We start from the raw sequence: 21,801 nt of genomic DNA, 5'->3' as shown, positions 1-21,801 counted from the left end.
GTGTTGGGATTTTCACACTAGACTATAGCTAGGTAACCTCTCTTTTAATTTTCCATTAGATCGGAATTAATTTATTTTACAATCACCAGAGCCATGTTTTTTCAAAATAATGACCAAATGTGTATAGAGAGGGGTTTTGGGCTGAGAAATTATGCATGTAAGTCTCTTGTGAGTCTTAGATAAACAAAAATTCAATGCATTAAAAATCATTTATGGTGCTCAATTTCGGTTTTATATTATGTGAAAAAAAATGATAATGTATCCTAGATGCCTAGAAGTTTTGGTTTACAATTGACCGTAAAACATAAACCTTGATTGATGGTAAAACAATTGTTTCCATTGGACTCCCAACATTTCATGATTTTTAGGTACACTTGTTCCATATGATTCGATTGGTCAAAAACATATTGATTTGAGGACATTTGGATTTGAGGTTTTTATTGTGAATGGATGTTATATCTTGTGCATGCACACCAAATATTTTTGGTGTGATAGTTATTAATAAGATTATTTGAAATTTTTATGGAATTGTATTGCAAATAACATAAACAAAAATATGTCTCTTGAGTTTTATAATTAGCTATAATTTTTATAAAGTGAAAACTTTCCATCTTTTAGAATAAGGGGGCAATAAATTTATGATAGTAAAGAGATTAATGAAATTACCACTATACATTTGTAATATCTTTTATACATAAGAGAAAACCTTAGCATTAGTAATGATTAATGCAATATTTTTAAGGTTTAGTTTCAATGAATCTCATATCACTCACCTTAAGCATCTATTGAACTATAAAAGGACTTAAAAATTTTAAATACACTTACAAATTTTAGTACTATACATAAATTCAAAAACATGGTAAACCCTTAAATTTATTTTGTAATATTTCATGTCATTGAAAAAAAATTAGAATAGTATAGGTTTTAAAGGGTTTCAACATATATACTTGTCAAGATCAAATTTTTTTGTTTTTCTAATTCTTGGTAAGCATTTGTAAGAAAATGGAAAGCTCAAAAATAAAGGGAAGAAACTAAGAAGTTCTCTATTGAAATGGAAAACACAATGAACACGGGATTTTAAAAGGTAGCCCAATTACCCAAGTCAAAGGTTTCATTGAAAAAGAATTTCAACCTTTGAATAGGATGGAAATTCAAGAGATAAAGAAAATCCTCATATAAATAATCATTTAATATCAATATGTATCTTATTTGTTCTAGCAAGTAAGAGTGTGGGACAAATGTAAAATGATATACAAAAGTGGCCGCCGCTAAAAGTGTTGCAAAAAAAAATCGAAAAAAGAATATAAATATTCAAGTAATGCACTCAAAATGTAATTCCCCAACTAAACCTTATCCTGCAAATTTTGTTAATTTTTACATTATCTGAAAATATTGAGAAATATTGGTCTAATATAAAATTCATGATTTCTATTATTCAAATTCCCAACTTACCTTCTCAAATTGAATCTTAGGTAGGGTATGGTCTCCTTCCATTATTTCAAATAATATATATATTCATCTCACATTCCCCAATGTACCCTCACATTTACTAGGGAGAAGACATGGTCCTTTCCATTCAATTACATCTCACATTCCCCAATGTACCCTCACATTTACTAGGGAGAAGACATGGTCCTCACCATTTAATTACATCTCATATTCCCTAATGTACCCTCACACTTACTTGGGAGAAGACATGGTCCTCTCAAACTCATTATGAATATATATATTCATCTCACATTCCCCAATGTACCCTCACATTTACTTGGGAGAAGACAATCCTCTCCATTTAATTATCAATATCTATATATATATATATATATATATATATATATATCTCACACTCCTAAATGTACTTTCAGATTTACTTGGGAGAAGGCATGGTCCTCTCCCATTAATTTCCCAATTTTATGTTCATGTCACATTTCCGAATGTAACCCCAGCCTTACTTGGGAGAAGAGAAGTCAACTATAAGGATGGATGAGAACTTAATGACATTAATGAGGGGTGGTTGAGATGGAGAAGATAGGGAGGGTATAAGAGGGAAGGGGAAAGGGAGAAAAGGGAATGTGAGGTCTTGCTTATGATTGTGGGGTTGGTTGTGCTTTGAGGATTTGTTGTGATCTTGAGGTATTGCTTGTGATTTTAGGATTTGTTGTGATTTTGGAGTTCTTAGAAACTATGGAGGTTTCTTGGGTTGTTGAGAGGAGGGAAATATTTTTCATCTTAGTCTGGGTCATTCATCTTGGACACACACACTACATCTAGCTGGACTTGGGCTCGGAGGGCTAGGGAACCTGTGTTGGTTTCTGAGGCTAGGGATTATTTCCTAGTTGGCTGGGAGGTAAATCCAGTTGGGTCTAGCAAGAGGAGCGTTCAACAGGAGCAGCAGAAGGCATCTCCACCAGCCACTCGTATAGGTATTCCTCCATAAATTACTCATGTAAATTTTATTAGAATGTAAATGGTAAAATTTTATTTTTTTAAAAGTCTTGTAAGTAAGTAGGCTATTGCCTCTTATTGCACTTAAATTCTTCAGAAATAGAACTATTACTAGACCCTAGGATAGGGCTATTACAAATGGTATCGGAGCGTTGGTTCAAAATTTGGACCCAAAGCCCACTAAACCCCAAATACCGCTAGATGGAGGGGTTGAACCTCCGACCTTGTCGCTCTTAAACTATTGTGGTTAACAACCTTTACCCATCAGAGCATCTTAATTTTGGTGCTCAGCAACCCCATTAGGGCATCTTAATTCTGGTGCATATAATATTAAAGAAATGAAATAAAGGGCCAACTTATTGATCCCCTTATAATTGTCATAATGTTCGAAAGAAAAAACATGAGAAGTCATATTTTATTAAACAACAACAATCTTAAACTTAGCTTTGTTTTATGGATCTAATTTAATATTGTTTAATGATAAAAAAAAAATCAATGAGATATACAATATCAATTTTTGATATTTCTTCAACCAGGGTTAAGATGAATGTTAAACACATCTTATATACATCAATTGACAACATTAGGAAACATATTACATTTCAAGCTTTCCCACTGAGTAGTGGAAAAACAATATATATTAAAACAACATCTAAAGCTTCAGGATTATGGCATGTAATGATGATGCCCCGGCTGAGAGTGTTCTTAAGTATTGCTCCATATATCATTTGCATATCCGTGTTTGTTTCTTTGACGTGGTATCAGGAATAGACCTTCAGACATTGAGTTTTCTTCGGCTGTATTCAAAACATGCTCTTCTTCTCGCTTGGGCGTACCGTGATCCTTTTATTCATCTTCTTCACTAGTGTTAGATAGCCAATCAACGGATCCCTAGGCTGACCCTCGCTTTCTGTGAGGCCACCTTCAAATTTCCTCACAAGGTGGCTTTTCCGATATTGTGACTAGCACCTCCCCCAACATAAAACAAAAAAACAGTCTCTAATACTCAGATAACTTTAATCTCCAGACCCGCATAGAATTTTAATACCCAAAATATCTACACATTATCTCATTCTGCTCGGGGTATAATAAAAAAGGATATAACACTATCCTTTTTTTTGTAGTAAGGTTTTTCTGTGTGTGTTTCATTATCGTTGGGTTCAGGAAGTGATTTTCTAGCTAGAAAACCCAGCAGCGACAAGACTTTAAGAAAATCACATAAAAGAGAAGCCATTTTTCAAAAGAGCCCAAATCATATCACGTAAGTGTCATGTAGAGACACAAATTTTCAAATTGGGGTAGGGTTTGTGGAGGAACCATTAACATCGCTAGCGGTATATAGGTTTGGGTGAGTGAAGCTGACTAGTGTCATCTCTTGATATCATATACCTCAATAATTCATCCTGTCAAATTGGTTGCCAGAAATTCAATATACATGTTACAAGCAAGAAGATTTCATACCATGTATTTCTTTAAGGCATTCCATCAAACATATCATGGGCTCTCTCCATGTTCCCATGCTGGGCATATCCTGTTATCATTGTCGTCTATGATACGAAATCTCACCGAGGTAGTGGGTCAGAGATCCGTTGCACATCTTCTAATCTTCCAATTTGAACATACCCTCCAATCATGACATTCCAGGATACCACATCCCGTTCGGACATTTGATCAAACAATGCTCGTGCATCATTGATATGTTTATTATGGGCATATCCCACAATGATAACATTCGAAGAAACAATACTTCGTTTGGACATTTCGTGAAACACTTGGCGTGCATCCTTCAGTCTCCCATTCTGAACATCTTTGGTGATCATTGCATTAAAAAAAATCACATCTGGATCGGTGTCATGAAATTCCTTATTGCTGTATTGATCTGAAGTTTTACGTTGCTACCTTGGAACTTGATTAAAAGCAGGTGTTGTGATGTTTGAAGTGTGGAAAAGATTAATTCCTCTGCTACTCCGACAACGAACATATGCAAACATATTTTGATTCCATTTTGCAATGCTGTGGTGACTGCCAGCTCTGTAGAAGCCAACAGATCTTAATAACATTTTAACGGTGATGGAAAAACCATCACGGAAAATATTCTCCATACTTTCGGATTCCCATTCTTGCATAATCTTGCGATGTTTAAGTGAACAGAGCTAATTATTTTTACAGTGATTAATCATTTTAATCCACTATTCACATTATGAATATTATCAATTCTTTCTGATGTCGATCTATGCTCATTTAAATCACTAACCCAATTTGGATCGAAAAGTCTCCCACGCTGCACTTTATCATAGCTGCTCACTAAAAAAAAATGATATTAAAATTTGTTGTGCCTTTGAATGTCGAATGATATATTTTTCCTTGTACACCTGCCAAGTAGGTTTTCATGCCCCCCATATCTTCTTATCAAAATTGAAACCTTCAAAACTCTTTCGGATTCTGACGTTTATCTGATTCAAACAACCCGAGGAACTTAACTGTAGAATATACTATAATCAAGACAAAGTTTATATTTTAGATTCTAATAAAAAATGAACTAAAAAGCTTGTGCTGTAACTAATAAACCAAATGATTTCTTTTTCTTTCATGGTTATTTGTTATTTTTAAGTGGGAAGCTTTAAAAAGAAAATTAGAGTCTTTCTTGAAATTGTATTAGATTCCAGTGAAAAGACGATTTTGTCTATAAATTAGATTGTCCAAAATAATAATAATAAATAATAATAATAATAAAAAGTAAAACATGTAGATGTCCACTCTGTTTAGAGGATATATATATATATATATATATATATATATATATCCCCCATCTCTTCATAAAATGTTCATTCACAACCAACATCTAGAAAGAGATTGAAAAATCCATTGGAGCTACCCCTACTTGGAAAGGGAACTATGCGGATGAATGCGTAAAAGACTAGATGGGTAGGAAGCCCCCCAATAATATAAAAGATTTCCCTGTAATTATGTGTTGGGGTATATGTCTTGAATGAAATATTTATAGCTTTAGAAATCAATGTCAATCCTATATTGGACTAGCAGGTAAAAGATTAGTGTAGAGACCTCTTTGTGACATGAAAATGATTGAGTGTCAGTTAAAAGGATTTCAAATTTAGTGATCATAAATAACAATAAATATCTAACAAATAGAAGAATACTTTTGAAATCTGAATAGAAAAATACAAATATATGCATTTACACATGCAAGGCAAAGTCAAAATATTTTCATCACTCACGGGGCATGTGGTGAAATTGCTTATTCGATTGTAAGTGTTCAGCTACCAGTTTCTTCTTTATACCAGGAGTTCTTCATTCTTGGATGCTAGTGGGATTTTACCCTAGCTTCCATCTCAACTCCAATTTCTATAGTAGAAACATCCCGCAGCCACATTGGATCACTCCCTAAGGGTCCATCAGTCGAGGAATTTCTCCAAAGGGACATTAGAATACAGGTTCTCAAGGTGGACATTGACATCCATAGCCATGAGAATGATGGTAACTTACTCCTCTTGAATTTTTGCATAATGATGTTGTATTATTGGTGTCACTAGGAAAGGGTGTTCTACATGGTATTTTTTTTTATATAACTGTGAACATATTTGATGGAGTTAGTACTTTTCCTATGTTTATTTCCTATGATATGAAGTTGTGATGGCATTTTCCCTATCTGACTTCATAGATAACATTTTCCAAACATGTTTCCAGATAGGTTGAATTCATTACTGCATAGCTGCCTCCAAGAAAGGAAAAATTTTGATGCTTCGAAATTGTGAATCCCAAAAAGCAGATCAAATTTCCATTATATACTTTTACGTTTTATTCTCGAACACCCCGAAAACCTAGTAGAATTTTGCAGCTACAAATCTCCAGGAGATTCTGGCCAACAAATAAATTCAGTGCTAAATTTACCCTCACAGGTAAAATAAAATACATTTGAGATTAGAGACTACTCAGTAAGAAAGTGCCACCATTTTTGATGTACCTGGGTAGAACTACTAGGCCACAATTACACTATATTGAACTAGCAACAATTCATTTCATAGAGTTAACCTTCAAGAATCATGTACACCCTTTGGACTGTGCAATTGTGCTCCATTCAATAACTACAGATGCTCAACAGTTTCTTGTGCTTTCAAAAATAGAGAAGCAACAGTCTTTGGTCATACAAAACAAGACTTGGATATGCAGTTAGACATAGTTTCTATAGACGCTATACCTTTCTTGCAGGCAAGAAGAGAATCCACGCAAATCATATACTACATTGAATCTTTCATGTAGGTTCAAGGTGAAGATGAAATTGATGCAAGACCAAAAATTCCCAACTGCTATGATTCCTTAAGAAAGATTTTGTAAATAAAATCTTGAACCTGCTTAGAGTATAGTTTAGGATCGACTGCAGATATTGAGAGGGAATCAAACTGAAGGGACTTGTAGGCATGCTAGAGCTTCTTGCTGATATCATAGTCTTGAAGGATATCTATGATTCCAAAGTGAAACACCTATCATAATATTGTTGTGTGTAAAATAGAGTACTTGAATACCATTGTTCACGTGTTAGATTAAATATATAGTGTGATCCATAGAATCATTTTATACATCCTAGGAACACTTTGGGTAGTTTGTCATTCAAATTAAAGTGCCAATAACTGTTTCTTCTTAAAAAATGTGTGCCATTTGGAGAATTATTTTGGTTTATAGTTTGACTGGTTAGTGCCATATGTATTGTAGATGTCCTTCATTTTAGATATGTCAAGCTACCATTCAAAGGGGCTTAGATATGATACAAGGAACCCCAAACCTTCATATGTTCCAAAAGTGGGCTAGCATTAGTAACAACTTCTTTTATTAGGCCTTGGTTCTATCGCAGATGAGATTTTAACAATTGTTGTAACTACATTTTGTTAGCGTACACAAACATTTTCTATGTTCAGTAACTACTCTGTATATTAATCCATTTTCTTTTGCAGATTAATTTGACTATGTTGATTTGTGTGGATATATAGGATTATTAAAAATTTAAGATAAAATATGTATTATAGATGTTTCTCATTTGTTGTTGGTTTTATCTTTTGAATTGGATATGTAATATTATTCAAAATATAAAATCAAGTGTGTAATGTACATGTTTCTGGTATGTGTTCGTTTTATCTGTCTGTGGTCTGTGGCCCTGAGATTTTGGGCATTTTACCATTTGGGTTTTTACTAAAGTTGGTATAATCTTGGGGCTGGAGTTATTTAATATTTGGTATGTGTGCCAACTGCATGTGAACATTTCAGGCTAACATGAGTGGATAGGCTTTTGGGATGTGAGCTATTTGATGTGTCTAGGAAATGTTATGTGTGTCAACACCTTAGAATTCAGCTTCTTCGAGGGGGAAACCTCCTTTACATTACATGAATGAACAATTCTTGGATGATACAAATGAAAAAACCTCATTTCTATAGATAGGAGTCTAGGGAGTCACAATATAATCCAGCCGACCTAACAATAATAATATAAAGCCACAAAAATAACAATAGAGGGATTCTATGGGGCACAGAAATAACAATATGGGGGCAATAGGGGCACAACAATATAAATAAGGGGTATAACTACAATAGTAATGGGGTAATCACTAGTATTATAGGGACCCACCATGCCCCTCTCCTTCAAAAAAGTGTTGTCCTCAACGCTTGAGTAGTTCTGGATACTTCTGCATAAAATTCTCATCCTCCCATGTGGAATCTTCAGCGGATAAGTTCTTCCACTTGATAATATGCTCTGAAATTGATCGATTTCGTAGCTGTCGAGTTCTTATTTCTGTGACTACTTCCGGTTCCAATATAATTTTTCCTTCCTCGTCAAGTTCTGGAAATATTGTTTGAATTGGGAGCTTGTCACCTATAACCTTCTTTAAACATGAAACATGGAAAAATAGGTGCAATCGAGAAGCTGCAGGAAGCTCCAATTTGTATGCCATAGTACCAATCTTTTGCAACACCTTGTACGGACCATAATACTTTGGTGATAATTTATTATCCTTCTTAGCTTGCTTTAGGGACATTTTCTTATATGGTTTTAGCGTAGGAATACCCAATCACCTACATCAAAACTTCTTTCACTGCGATGTTGATCTGCCTGTTGTTTCATTCTATTTTGTGCCAACACGAGGTTATCCTTTAAGAGTTGGAGGACTTGTTGTTGATGTTCGATGTGATGTTCCACTGCCTGAACCTTAGAATTTTCTCTTAAATATGATGTGATGGATGGTGGTTGATACCCATAAAGTGCCATAAATGGTGTCATTTTTGTTGCTGTATGGAAGGAAGTGTTATACCACCATTCAGCCAGAGGCAGCCATTTGACCCATTGTGTCTGTTTATCAGATAGAAAGCAACGAAGATATCCTTCCAAACATTTGTTTACTATCTCAGTTTTCCCATCAGATTGAGGATGATAAGATGAGCTATGAGCTAACTGAGTACCAAGACAAGAAAATAATTTTGTCCAAAAATTTCCAGTGAAAATGGGATCTCTGTCACTTACAATAATCTTTGTGTTTCCATGTAGCTTTTGAATTGTTTCTTTAAATGCAGTAGAAACTGTACTGGCTTTAAGTGGATGTGATAATGCAAAAAAGTGTGCATACTTGGTAAGTCGGTCAACTACCACCATGATGACACTCTTTCCCTCAGACTTGGGTAAACCTATGATAAAATCCATTGAAACCTCCTCCCAACGTTGGCTTGGAATGGATAAAGGTTGTAATAGACCCGGTGTCTTAATTGTTTCAACTTAATTTTGCTCGCAAACCAAACATTCTGCCACAAACTTTTGAATATCTGATTTAAGGCCATCCCAAAAAAATTCCTTCTTAACCCTGTGGTAAGTTTTTAAAAATCCTGAGTGCCCTCCTAAGGGAGAAGTGTGCAATTCCATAAGAATCTTTTGTTTTAGCTGGGAATTCTTACAGAGGTATAAGCGATCTTTGTACCATAACGAATCATTTTGCCAGCTAAATGTATCAGAAGTACTGGAATATTGTTGTAGCTTTTGAATAAGAGCCCACACTTCTTCTTCATTCTTCCATTCCTCCCTTGCTTCGTTTATCCAATCTAGTTGGATAATAGAAATGGCACACAACAATGCTTCCACATCCTCATCCTTTCTTGAGAGTGCATCTGCCACCACATTTTGCTTCCCTTTTTTGTAGATGATTTCAAAGTCATAACCCAACATCTTTGTGACCCACTTTTGTTGCTCTTCAGAGGATAATCTTTGTTCTAAAAAGTATTTAAGGCTATCCTGATCCGTTTTTACCTTGAAGTGTCTTCCCATTAGGTAGGGTCTCCATTTCTTAAATGCGTGGAGTATTGCCAACATTTCCTTCTCATAAATAGCTTTGCTTAAAAACTTTCCCTTGATTGGACGACTTTCAAAATAAATGGGTCTTTCATCTTGCATTAGAACAACACCAATTCCATTTCCTGAAGCATCACATTCCACAATAAAGGTTTTTGTGAAGTTCGGTGTAGCTAAGACCGGTGCTTGGCACGTTGCCTCTTTAAGATGTTCAAAGGTCTTTGTTGCTTCCGGAGTCCATGAAAATGAATCTTTCTTCAATAATGTTGTTAGAGGTGCTGCTATTCTCCCATATTTCTTAACATACTTGCGATAATACCCTGTCAACCCAAGAAATCCTCGCAGATGCTTTATGGATGTGGGGATTTTCCATTCCTTAATAGCTTTAATTTTGCTAGGGTCTACCTTAACTCCTTCATGAGATACAATATGACCCAAATATTCCACCTCCTGGACTCCAAGGAAACATTTGGATCTTTTTGCATATAATTGTTTCTCCTCCAATAGTTGTAGCACCCTATCAACATGTTCAACATGATCCTTCCAAGACCTGTTGTAGATTAGCATACCATCAAAAAATACTAACACAAATTTTCTAAGGAATGGTTTGAAAATTGAATTCATCAAACCTTGAAATGTTGAAGGTGCATTGGTAAGGCCGAAAGGCATGACCAAAAATTCATAATGACCCTCATGAGTTCTAAATGTCGTTTTCGGAATGTCTTCAACCTTCATTCTGATTTGATGATATCCTGAACAAAGATCCAACTTGGTGAAGTAAATTGATCCATGCAATTCATCGAGTAATTCATCAATAACAGGAATGGGGAACTTATCTTTAATATTGAGCTTGTTGAGCTCCCTATAATCCGGACACATGTGCCATGATCCATCCTTCTTGTGCACCAATACTACTGGAGCTGAGAAAGAACTTTGACTTGGTTGAATTATACCAGCCTCTAGCATTTCTGCAACCATACGTTCAATTTCACTTTTCTGGACATTGGGATATCTGTACGGCCTGATGTTTGGAGGAACACTTCCTGGAATCAGATGAATAGCATGATCATGATCACGCATAGGTGGGAGACCCTTGGGAGTCTCAAATACCTTGAAATGATTGTCCAAGACTTTTTGGAGATCTAGAGAAATAGATGATTCCAATATGGAAACATCTAGCGAGCATAATTGTGCAATTACACCTCTTTTCTCCTTTTTTAGAAGCTTTGTCATACCATGAGAGCTGATTATCTTTCTTGGTTTCCCTGCAATACCCGTTAATTCAACTTTCTTTCCTTCCGTAGAAAATTTGATGAAAAGTTCTTGAAAATTAAAAGCTATTGTACCAAAGGATTGTAGCCATTGGACTCCTAATACAACATCCGCACCTCCCATTGGAATGGAAAGCATTGGGCTAGTCAATACATATTCTCACTTGGATAGCTTGATATTATGGCACTTTCCAGAGCAATTTATTATTCCTCCATTTGCAATCATCACTTGACACTATGGTGCTGGATATAGGAAGAAATTCAATTTTTTTGCTACCCTACAATGAATAAAATTGTGGGTGTTTCCTGAATCAATCAATACTATTACCTTTTTCTTCTTGATTTGTCCTTCTATCTTGATGGTTTGAGGAGTGGTAATTCCCGCCAATGCATTACAAGATATGGTCGGATTTATTTTTTCTTTATCTAGGATTTGTTCCTAAAGTATATCTTCTTCTTTTGACCTTTCTTGCTCCTTTTCTTCTTCCTCTTCACAATCTATGTAGAATAATTTCTTCTCAGCACACTTATGACCTTTAGTGTATTTGCTATCACAACTGTAACAAAGCCCTTTTTCTCTTTTTTCTTCCAATTGTTGTGGTGTCAAACTTATAGGTTGTGGAAGACTAGGGGCAACAACACTTCCGTATTTATAGTTGTGAGTGGTATGCTTCCTGGTTTCCATAATTTTGCTTTCCATTTTTCTTGCTAACCTGAATGCCTTCTCTAATGAATCAGGTTCGCAAAGGCGAACATCATGTTGGATATTATCCTTTAAAGACCCTATGAACACATCAATCCTATGCTCCTCTGGAATATCTTTTACCCTTATGTTCAATTTTTGGAACTCCTCAATGTGCTCCATTACTGAACCCTTTTGTTTGAGACTTATCAATTGGCTAAAAAAAGTGTTGCTTTGTCTATCTTCATAATGTGCTATCAATTCTTCCGTAAAAATTGCCCAAGTGATAAATTATTTACGAGAGCAAAGCCATTGATACCATACAAACTGATTTGGTTCCAAATATACAGTTTCCATACGTACCTTTTATGTGTTTTGCACATTATTGAGATCGAAGAATTGCTCCATCTGTAATATCCATGTCGCGGGATCCTTGCCATCAAACTTCCTCATTTTGATTTTTGGAATATGGTTATTCTTCGATCCAACATTAGCATCTATGGAATCATGATTAACATTTCTTTTTTTCTCATCATGAGCTTCCTTTACTACCTTTTCACCATTAGTGACCCTTTCTTGTAGCAACTTCTTCAATTCTTCCATGTTTGTCTTCATATCTATCTTCAAATCTGCCATGTCCCTCTTCAAATCTGTCTTCGAGTCATCCATATTAGCTTCCATACCCTTTATCTTAGATTCCACGTCATTTATCTTAGATTCCATGCCATTTATCTTAGATTCCACGCCACTTATCTTAGCTTCTATTAGCTTTTGTGAGTGTGAAATTTGTTGCACTTGTTCTTGTAATTTTGATATTTCATGTAGCATTTCTTCCTCTTCTTCATGGGTCATGCTATAGCTTTCAGGTTCCTTACTAGGTGTTTGCATTTTCTTTCCTTGGGGCATCACTTACCGATAATAATGATTTACTATGCCCCTTGAATTGCGTTAAACCAAGCTTACACAAAAATTTAAAAAAAAACTACACACCTTTTTTCACTTTATAGAAGCCTGATATTGAATCTGATGTATCTCTGTAATTTTGGATCATCCAATTCTGAAATTGCTACCTGTAGTAGCCTTCTGCGTCCTCTTTCCAATGCCACAAGTCTTAGCCAAATTGGATTCTCCAAGGAAGAGTTATGTGAAATTTCCCACAGTGACCGGTTTTTAGACTGGTTCAGTAGAGAAAACTTGTACGACGTGCCAAGAATCACTGTTTCAACCTCTGAATCTGAAACACACACACAAAAACCTACAGTCCATCCTCTTTCTGCACCTTCTTACAAAATTTCAATCCGATCCCCAGAGAGAAAGTTATGACGATTTTCCCCAGGTCACCTGTTTTGAATGTAATTCAGGAGTCTGCAAAAAGAGCAACTTCCTTAGATCATATCTCCGCAAATATCGCGTGAAAAGCTTTGAAATTTGGACCCAAGGTTCAGCGCGATTTCTTCGCAAATGGGTTTTTCTTGCGACTTCTGAAACATCACACAAACAAATTTATAATGCAAATGCCACGATGACCTGTTTGGAGCAGCGAAACCCTAGAATCCAAAGCTCTGATACCAAATGTTATGAAACCAGCTCAAGAAAAGATAGAAAAGATAGATCAACGCCTTAGAATTCAGCCTCTTTGAGGGGGCAACCTCCTTTACATTACATAAATGAACAATTCTTGGATGATACAAATGACAAAACCTCCTTTCTGTATATAGGAGTCTAGGGAGTCACAATATAATCCAGCCGACCTAACAATAATAATATAAAGCCACAAAAATAACAATAGAGGGATTCTATGGGGCACAGAAATAACAATATGGCGGTAATAGGGGCACAACAATATAAATAAGGGGTATAACTACAATAGTAATGGGGTAATCACTAGTATTATAGGGACCCAACAAATGCATTCAAGAATTTTCTATTTAGATAGAGTCTATAATGGTTGCTTTTCTGAGTTTCAACTATTTGTTGTTTTTGTGCAATACACATTATTAATTAGCTGCTTGAGTTTTTGTTGATAATCTGAGTATAAGATTATGAAACTGTATACACTCTCGGATTATCAATTGGCTATTAAGTATGTTGGTGTGCGGGGTTAGCTAACATAGCCACCCCTTTGGGGTTTGAGTTGTTTCAGATGTGGTTAGGGTATAGGCCCCAGTGACTTGCAATCAATTGGCTAGAAATCGGGAGTTTGGAATCTTTATTCCATGGTGCATTTTATGCTTGGATTACTTTTAGAGTAATCATTGTGTTAAAATATTCCTCAAGGATTTTTGCCCCTGGAGTTAAGTCATCAACTTCCTTTTAGTAAATGTTGAGACAAAGTTAGAGGATTTTGGCCTCTGAGTTTAGTAAACAACATTCCTTTAGTAAATTCTTAGACAAAATTAGATTTTGTTCTGCACAAATATGTTACAGCTGAAGCAATTTTTCCCTTTCATCACTTTTTGAGTCCTACCAAGTTGGTAATGGCCTTCTAAGCAATAGTCTGTATCGAGCCCCTTCTCTACGTAGAAGAACATTCAATCTCCTAATATAATATATCTTGGTATTTGATGTGACTTGATGGTGACCAATGAATGGTACCACATTTGTCCTCCATGAAAACCTTTCATAACCATGTGTTTGTGGAGCTTTCGAAAGCAAAGGTGCTTGAATACCTGAACCAATGTGACTTATGTGCTAGTACATTTGTCCTTAATGACAACCATGCATAAGTGCCTGTATATGGTCTCACTTTATAAGCCAATGTGCTTGAATACTTGAACCAGTCTATCCATGTGCACACATACTCTCAATATTAAATATTAATGTCTGTAAATGACTTGTTGTTTGAATACCTATTCATATGCTAGATAAAATTTTATATTTTGCACCTCATAAAACCTTCTATCCATTAGAGAAACCATTATATTGGTATTTAGAATGTTTGCTATCATAGATTGTCAAGCTGCACTAGAAAATAAATTAAGGTTACAATTACAAGGAATGCCAAACTTGCTATAAAATTTCATTTGTAAATTGTATTTTTTAAGTGGTTTGATGTTAACACCAATTACATTTATTTGGCAATGGGTTTCTTATGATTGAGATTCCTTTCATGTAAGAAAAGTTTTTGTTGGAGTTGCGTTTTGACAGTGACAATCACAAAGGTTTTATATCGATCATAATTTTTCCTAACATTAATCTGTATTCTTTTGTGAATTAATATGACCTTGGTGTGTGGATTATTATTCAAAATATAAAATCAAATGTGTATTATATATGTTTCTCTTACTCTGTTGGTTTGTTATCTTTAATAAATTCTCTTAAATTGTGTTTTCAATAAGCTGCAATTTCATATTTAGTATCAGATTCAACTATCACTCTTGAAAAATATAGTGGAGATCCACGAATTGTAGAGGATGTTGGAGAATAGAAGATTTGTTGTGATAGCAATGGAAGGCACAACATTAGGTCAAACTGGGAAAAACATCTCTTTCTTTGTTGAATTGGGAAGCATGATTAGAAGTATTTTGCATTCGAATTTCATGTTCATATAGACAAAATTATGTCCCTTGTTAAAACTCTAATGCTATTAGTTACTGAGGTCAAAAGGATATTCAGGTAGCCAAATTTAAATAATTCCACATTGGAATAATTGCGACAATTTTTTTTTTTTTCTGTGGAGCTCACCATCTCCCCAAGCTTAATCCACTATCGCTAAGGATGCTTATACTAGTGGAGTCCCCCAATGCTTCCTTCCCTCTTGTTGGAAGCATCTATTTCCATGTAGAGACCTTCGTCTGCTAGAGATAACAATGCAGTGATTGGGTACTAGGGGACTTCTAGTGTAGGAAGTATCTAATTCCATGGGGAGACCTTTTTCTGCTAGAAATAGCAATGTAGTCACTCGGGACTCCTTGACCATAGGAACCAATTCCTTATAGTGGAATCTATTTGTCATCACTAATTCTGCTGTAGGGAAAAGTTTCCTATCACTAGATCTAGGATTCTGTGGTGAATGGGTTGAATTTCATTGTAGATAAATTTATAAATTGATAGCCACCCCTACAACACAATATTGTTGTAGGAAATTTTCATAATGTCACAATGCCAAAAATTAGGTATTGGACCATTACCCCTTTAATTTGAAGGGATTTTTGTAATTCAACTATCTCTTTTTTTGAACTGAACTTTTCTCTTTCAAGTGCTTTGGAAAAGATGTTTGCAATTTTCCCATTTGTAGAATGATATATTAGTGGAATGGTTTTAGCTTTGACATGATGTTGGAACAAATGGTATTTGTTGATGTGCTTGGTTCCATCATGGAATTTAGGATTCTTGGTTAATTTGATTGTAGAAATGTTGTGAATAAAAATTGGAATTTCATTTACTTGTTTCTCTTGCAAAATATAATATTTTCCTTGAGATTCATGATTTTCTTTGTTACCTTTATAGTGGAATCTCTAATTTTGCCTTTATAGTGGGACTTTTATATTCACTAAGGTTTTAAATAAACTATATGCATGAAACTTATATTAGCACCTTCTAGTGGAATTGATAGTGCACTAATCTGTTGCTTGCCATTATTTTGGTTTTGGTACCGCCTTATAGCATATCTAGGTTCAAATGCTATTTTCCATGACAGACAGTTAAATATGTTTCAACTCTAGTTGATTCGATGAGGTCCACAAGGATGTCACATGAGCATTATGATACCCATTTTGACGTAGGCAACTACCTATGTTAAGGTTCTAATTTGCAGTTCCATGTTATTTAATTATGAACATTGTGTAATATTGATGCATTTGTTTGAACATGTGAAACTACTTAGGTTTGATTTCGATGATGGAATTATTTGATGTATGAATTCCTTGGTTATGACTTAACTGGTACATGACTTACCAAAGCTAATGTTGTTTCATGTATGGCTTAAGTGGATATGATTTATCTAATGAATGATGTAGTGAAATTATAATTGTTTCGAGTATGAACTACGGAATTGACACATGAAAACTAGATCTAATAATGTGATGATTATACGTCTTGTTGTTATATAAATGAACGAACAAGAGCTAAACCACAGGGGGAAAGAACTATATGATAGCCGAGATCGACTCTTTCATTGAGGGAAGGTCGAAACATCTCTTGGGGAAGGTATAATGCACATTGTTCTATTACATTTGGTATCTACTTGATATGCTCTCTTATGACATGAGTAAAATGCAAATGACAAGTGGCAAAGACTATCTGACTGGATTATTTGATGACAAGTCTAACCATCTCTGTAGTCTGGTCTTTATTAGGGTGTGGACCCTAGTTTTGAAGGAGGGGTGGAAGCATTTCCCACCATGTATCCTCTGAAACCTGGAATCATGGGAGGGTAGTGGTGGACATGCTCCCTAGAAGTGTGATGACGATTGTCGGTTGCCTGCTTGACGATTACCGGTTGCCTGCTAGGGAAGTTAGGTCGATGTATTCGACGCTTCCACCATGTCGGTTTTATCAGTGGTTAGTATGGCCGTTGCCACTGATAAAGTAGCAGAGGACGGATAAGGTGGGAATGGAAGTAGGTCACGATGGATAGGAGGATATAGATTAGTTGGAGACTCTTGATGGGAAGTAATGTTATTGTTTGACTTATCAAATTTTAATGCTATAACTCTCTCTAATTTGCGATGCTTTCAAGCTCCTTCTATCTTTTCATTCTAACTTCGGGATGAAGTTTACTGAAGGAGAGCGTATGTAATGCCCCACTTAAATCTTATCCTTCAAATTTTTTTAATGTTTACATTATCTGAAAATATTCAAAAATATTTGTCTAATATAAAATTCATGATTTCTATTATTCAAATTCCCAACTTATCTTCTCAAATTGAATCTTAGGTAGGGTATGGTCTGCATCCATTATTTTAAATAATATATATATATGCATCTCACATTCCCCAATGTACCCTCACATTTAATAGGGAGAAGACATGGTCCTCTCCATTTAATTACATCTCACATTCCCCAATGTACCCTCACATTTACTAGGAAGAAGAAATGGTCCTCTCCATTTAATTACATCTCATGTTCCCTAATGTACCCTCACACTTACATGGGAGAGGACATGGTCCTCTCCAACTCATTATCAATATATATATTCATCTCACATTCCCCAATGTACCCTCACATTTACTTTGAAGAAGACAGTCATCTCCATTTATATATATATATATATATATATATATATATATATATTCATCTGACATTCCCAAATGTACTTTGAGATTTACTTGGGAGAAGGCATGGTCCTCTCCCATTAATTCACCAATTTTATATTCATCTCACATTTCCAAATGTACCCCTAGCCTTACTTGGGAGAAGAAAAGTGAAATATAAGGTTGGATGAGAAGTTAATGACATTAATGAGGGGTGGTTGAGATGGAGAAGAGAAGTAGGGTATAAAAGGGAAGGGGGAAAGGGAATGTGAGGTCTTGCTTATGATTGTGGGTTTGGTTGTGATTTGACGATTTGTTGTGATCTTGAGGTCTTTCTTATGAAATGTGGGTCTTGCTTGTGATTTTAGGATTTGTTGTGATTTTCAAGACCTTAGGAACCTGTGGAGGTTTCTTGGGTTTTTGAGAGGAGGGAAATATTATTCATCTTGGTCTGGATCATTCATTTTGGACACACACACTACATCTGGTTGGACTTGGGCTTGGAGGGCTAGGGAACCTGTGGAGGTTTCCCGGGCTAGGGATTATTTCCTAGTTGGTTGGGAGGTAAATCCAGTTGGGTCCACCAAGAGGAGCATTTAGCAGGAGCAACAGGACAAAGGTGTCTCCACCAGCCACCAGTACAAGTATTCCTCCATAGATTACTCATGTAAATTTTATTAAAATGTAAATGGTAAAATTTTATTTGTTTAAAAGTCTTGTAAGTAAGTAGATTATTGCCTCATATTGCATTTAAATTCTTCAGAAATAGATCTGTTAGTTGACCCTAGGATAGGGCTCTTACAGAAAACCCTTTAAGAATTTAAGATAAAATCAATTCTCATCTACCTACAAAAATATTCAAAGTAATCCAAATAAAGAGCTAGCAGAAAGCCTTAATGAACTGTTCGCATTTCTAATCACTACGAAAAAAAAATCATAGTATATCATAATACAAAACACAAATAAGGGGTTAACCATTAACAAGTGCCTAACTTTGTGGAGGAGTGTCCATGAGAACACTTAATTAGCTATGTAAAAACTTTCACTTGTAATGAACATATAGAATGATAATTAAATCAAGGTGATGTTATATCGAAATGGTCAATAAACTCAAACCCTACTCATATTTTGCTTTGCAAAACTACTCATACATCTTAAAATCTCTATGGGAATCCACTTGATATGATATGGACCAAACCAATTTATGCACAAATATCTCTATTTTGAAAACATTGGTTGATGCATTGTAGGTTGGTACCTCTAAATAACACGAGGCTTACAAATAATCATAAGGCAAGTTTTGTGGTTATCACAAAACTGTTTCCATGTAAATATTGTGTTCCTTTTTGATAGGTGATAGATTTCACAATGTCCAAAGAAATAAGATTTGTGTTATACTAATTAACCCTCCATTGGTCACTATAAGTTTGGGCAATGTGCCACACTCCTCAACATTGTGCTATAGTGCCCTTGGGAAAACTTTGACCCCAATATATAAGTGAGTTACAATTTGTCATACAAATTTAACTAGAACCCATATATCCTTTTCCTTGGACTCCTAATACTAGTTTATACCTATGTTTGTCCATGTTTTGTGATTTTGATTGGCAAATGATTGATTTATCTAATTTTCTCTAGCTTAGCTTGACATCTATTTAACCTTAAATTATTTCAACAAATATCAATAAATTATTTCAATATTGAAGTAAAACTTTTCAATATAAATTTTCGATAAATTATTTTAATATAAATTTTCTTTATATTTTGTATAAATTATTAAATATAAAATGTATAATACAATTAAAGTAGTTACTTAACATGAAATATCCACCGCTATACAAACAAGATTTTATTATTATTTATTATCTTATTATATTTTTAATGAGTTAATCACATGATAATGTAGTTTACTTTTAATTAAATATTTTTTATTTTTATTTATTTTATTGGTGACATATTTTTTGGATTTAATTTTTAAGAGAAAAATGATATTATATTCTGGTTAAATGTATTTTGTTATTGTCAATAGAGAGACAATAACCAGAATTAATGACATATTGTGTCTATAAAGACAATATGCCTTTAATCCCATTTAATGTGTACTATTTCTGAATAGACAAAACTGAAAATGTCTCCTAACAAATAATAATATTTATTTTATATATTAGCTTTATAGAGAAAATTTTTATTATATATTATGCTTATAAACAAAATTTTATAAAACAATAATATGAAACCCTCTCTTAAATACAATATACAATAAATTTTTTTCTCTCAAATTAATTTCTTTTAAAACGCCATCCCTTGTAGTGGCAGTCTAAAAATATGCATTCCGTGGTTTGAAAATGAAATATAAAACTCCTGCCTACTTGCCTCACTCATTATGTTGTTCGTTGTGTGTTGATTGAATCTAACCAGATAAGCTCGATAGAGTTGAAGAGGGGATCGTGTAAATTCATGTCATTGAAACTCATTGTAATCAATATGTAAGTTTAGAAAATTGAAATTGAAACTAATACTAATTCTAACCAATATATGTAAATGAGATAATTAAAATGTCAAATTTTTTTTCAAGCAAACGAACATCTCTATACAAACATATTCAGAGATGATGCGACTCGTTTAATGGTTGGAAGAATCTGTGCAGTTGAAACGAGAGCGAATTCTCCGGAATGCGTTCGGTGGCTCTTCATCACGACTTTTGGGAAAGAATATGGAGCTGTAGTCCAACACAAGTATTTCTTTTGGGATATTACGTAGAACACTATCGAACGTGTAATTATGATTATCAATAATTTCAAGCACGACATATCTGTTCATTTCCCAAGCATATCTATTCGACTCGACACAGTTCACCACTACACGTGGACACAACTCTGGCCAATAGATGACAACCATATTCATTATCTCGTATTCTACAGGTTCTTCGATAAGATCACAGATGGAAACTTCAATCTGTGCTCCTTCAGGGTTGGTCACATTCAAAGTCCACCCGCAGTTCTTACGTACCAGCAGTTGCAGTGCCAATTTTCTCGACGAATACGAAGATTGTAGAAACTCTTCTATTTCTGGATCACCCTTGGACAAAAATGATGCCAATCTACATGTTTATATCCAAACCACCCTGTTTAAAAGTTATGGCAGTCGCACATAATCAATATAATCGCTAAAGAAAAAAACAAATTACTTCACAGTTTCGTACCTTTTACGCGTTCCTTGCATTTCTTTATAGTGCTCTCAGGAATTTTGTCGCCCTGTTCTCTACAAGAAAATGATCTCAATCTCTTTATTTGTAGCAAGAGCATGGGCGGAGGAAATCAAGGAGGTACCAAAGGGTATGGATGTTAACAGTGATTTTGTATACCTCTCTGTCCAGTTGCTAACACTTATTTTGTTAAACTCAACGACCTGTTGCTAACACAGATTTTGTTTATCTCACCCCTGGGTTGCAAACATTGATTTTGTTTACTAATGATCAAATAAATTTCAGCCTATATACAAAAGCTAAATACTAAAATTTTTAAATATGTTCATGGCACCTGATGAACAATCCACCTAATGATAAAAATAGTTGAAATATCAGTTGTAATTATAATTATCTGTCTGGAGGATAGGATAATAATTGATTATTTATTTGGATTCATGGCTAACTTGGTACTATTTGTTATATACCTATCAAATTAATTTAAGCGTGCTGATGTGTTTTAGGTCAATTAATATGTTTTTAATTGATTTTATCATTATTATTAATAATTAGGTTATTATTTGGTATTTAATAATAACTTTGCATCACTTATTATAGCTAATTATAGATGTGGTGTTACATTTAATTTTGTTTTGATTGGTCATTAGTTTACTTTTGACTAACAA

Source organism: Pinus tabuliformis, chromosome 2_2, assembly GCF_031772625.1.
Source record: "Pinus tabuliformis cultivar Carrire ecotype Pingquan chromosome 2_2, CPIR1, whole genome shotgun sequence".
NCBI classification, from domain to species: Eukaryota; Viridiplantae; Streptophyta; class Pinopsida; order Pinales; family Pinaceae; genus Pinus; species Pinus tabuliformis.
The sequence above is the reverse complement of the archived record's forward strand: the minus strand, read 5'-3'. Positions refer to the sequence as shown.